At 40.7% G+C, this 2,614-nt stretch overlaps 1 protein-coding gene across 1 annotated transcript in view; it reads right to left on the reverse strand.

Moving 5' to 3' along the window:
• Positions 1–2,614, reverse strand: part of LOC106525874 (metabotropic glutamate receptor 8) — a 180,298-nt gene that overhangs the window by 172,986 nt on the left and 4,698 nt on the right. The window lies entirely within an intron of this gene.

Raw genomic sequence — 2,614 nt, forward strand, 5'->3', positions numbered from 1 at the left:
CCCTGAAGCTGCTGGTAGACATCACGGTTGGAATTATCAAAGGTTTTTGACACCTGAGAGACACCGTAGCAACTCCTTTGCGTTTGGAAGCGGGGGGTGGGGGTGGGGGGAGGACCAGGGAGGATGATTCAACCACTCAACCACTAGATGTCACTGAAAACAACAAATCCTATACACTGTGCCTTTAAGGGTTGGGCGACAAGCAAAACCTTTTCAAGTGTCTATTCAAACCACCGACAGCTTGGGATGTATTTGTCCAGGTATCTTTAAGGCAACTTTAAGTGTTTTTGTTTGTTTAATGAATGAATATACTGTATATCAGATCTGTGTAAACAGCTATGAGTTGACAATGAAGCTACAGCCTCATCATGCGGAGAACAAACCTGTGGTCATCTTCAAACATGATGTCCTTTTTGCCACTGCACATTACATTTTTGAAAGCTGCAACCTGCAGAATAATGTTTTCAAACTACCTATGCTCCTGACAAGCAGAGTAAGAGAGAAGGACAGGAGGAAATGAGTTGCAGATAATTATTGTTGGTTTACTCAGAAATCCTAACTGGTCACAGCTTCATTGTTCTGGACAAAACCCCTACCCCAGTTAATGCACACTGACGAAGGAACTGGGAGATTCAATCTATTAGGCTTCTTTCACTGCTGCCTGAAATCACAGATGTGAGCGCTGCAGGAGGAATCTGCAACAGGCAGCTTTTACTGATGACAATATTATAATTAAAACAAGTATATTTGTTTATTCATCACAGAGTCTGTGTAGAACAGCTGACAGTTGATTGAGAAAGCTGCATCGTGTTGCTTAATAAATGAAACCCTTTGCTCCACAGTGCAGCTTCATTGTGTCTGGTTGATTTAAAAAAAAAAAACTTGAGGACTGTTTCCTATTTGTCTGTTTAATAAGGCAACCAGAAAACACTTCATCACAGGTCCAAACCTATGTTCTCTGGTCCAATGCCTGCACTGTAATTTTCTATATTTTTCATTTACTGAAAGACGTTTGAAGGAGAGCCAAGCATCTTTCACAATTTTCTTTATTAACTCCAGTAGTTCATAGGTACTGGGGAACATAAGAATGACCCTGTAAATAAGTTATATAGTTCCTGGAGTGGATTTTTTTTATGTTTTTGTTGCATTTTTGTCGTAGTTTGATCTTTTTACTATATATATATAAAGTTCATTATTTTCTGTAATGTACTGATAAACATTAAACTTTCATATATTTTAGATTCATTGCACACCAACTGAAGTAGTTCAAGCCTTTTATTGTTTTAAAATTCATGATTTTGGCAAAAAAGTAAAGAAAAATCAAAAATCCCTATCTCAAAAAATTAGCATATTTCATCCGACCAATAAAAGAAAAGTGTTTTTAATACACAAAAAGTCGACCTTCAAATAATTATGTTCAGTTATGCACTCAATACTTGGTGGGTAATCATTTTGCAGAAATGACTGCTTCAATGTAGCGTGGCATGGAGGCAATCAGCCTGTGGCACTGCTGAGGTGTTATGGAGGCCCAGGATGCTTCGATAGTGGCCTTAAACTCATCCAGAGTGTTGGGTCTTGTGTCTTAAACTCATCCAGAGTGTTGGGTCTTGTGTCTTAAACTCATCCAGAGTGTTGGGTCTTGTGTCTTAAGCTCATCCAGAGTGTTGGGTCTTGTGTCTTAAGCTCATCCAGAGTGTTGGGTCTTGTGTCTTAAGCTCACCCAGAGTGTTGGGTCTTGTGTCTTAAGCTCACCCAGAGTGTTGGGTCTTGTCTCTCAACTTTCTCTTCACAATATCCCACAGACTCTCTCTGGGGTTCAGGTCAGGAGAGTTGGCAGGCCAATTGAGCCCAGTAATACCATGGTCAGTAAACCATTTACCAGTGGTTTTGGCACTGTGAGCAGGTGCCAGGTCGTGCTGAAAAATGAAATCTTCATCTCCTTAAAGCTTTTCAGCACATGGAAGCATGAAGTGCTCCAAAATCTCCTGATAGCTGCATTGACCCTGGCCTTGATAAAACACAGTGGACCAACACCAGCAGCTGACATGGACCCCAGACCATCACTGACTGACAACTCTTCTCGTTGTGCAGCGTTTTCTGCCACACTTTTTCCTTCCCACAGACTTCCCACTGAGGTGCCTTGATACAGCACTCTGTGGGAACAGTGTGGAGCAGACAGAGTCACGTTAGCCTGGTTAAAACCAACCCCTTGTCCTTCGCTTTGCTTCAGTGAAGGGAAACTAGAATTGAGCAGAACTGTGTAGGAAGGCAAGGGCCAGGTTAGAGTCGCATGCCTCATGTTCAAAAAATAGCCTGAATGAAGGTCCCCATTGGATACCCCCCTAAACAGTCAGAATTCAGCGAGACTGCAAAGAAAAACTTAAATCGAGTCACAGACTAGTTTCCAACAAATGCAGTTCAGCAGTATGATAATATGCAAAGGGATTAATTTCATTCAAAACTACAGTAAATTTCCAGTGCCTATAAAAATGATTCACAGACACTCAATGTGTTATGCTTTTATTGCTGTTATAAATCAATCATGGTCAATATACAGTGGTTTGCAAAAGTATTCATACCCCTTGAACTTTTCCATATTTTGTCACATTACAAC

The sequence above is a fragment of the Austrofundulus limnaeus genome, unplaced genomic scaffold, assembly GCF_001266775.1.
Source record: "Austrofundulus limnaeus strain Quisiro unplaced genomic scaffold, Austrofundulus_limnaeus-1.0 Scaffold245, whole genome shotgun sequence".
In the NCBI taxonomy this organism is placed as follows: domain Eukaryota; kingdom Metazoa; phylum Chordata; class Actinopteri; order Cyprinodontiformes; family Rivulidae; genus Austrofundulus; species Austrofundulus limnaeus.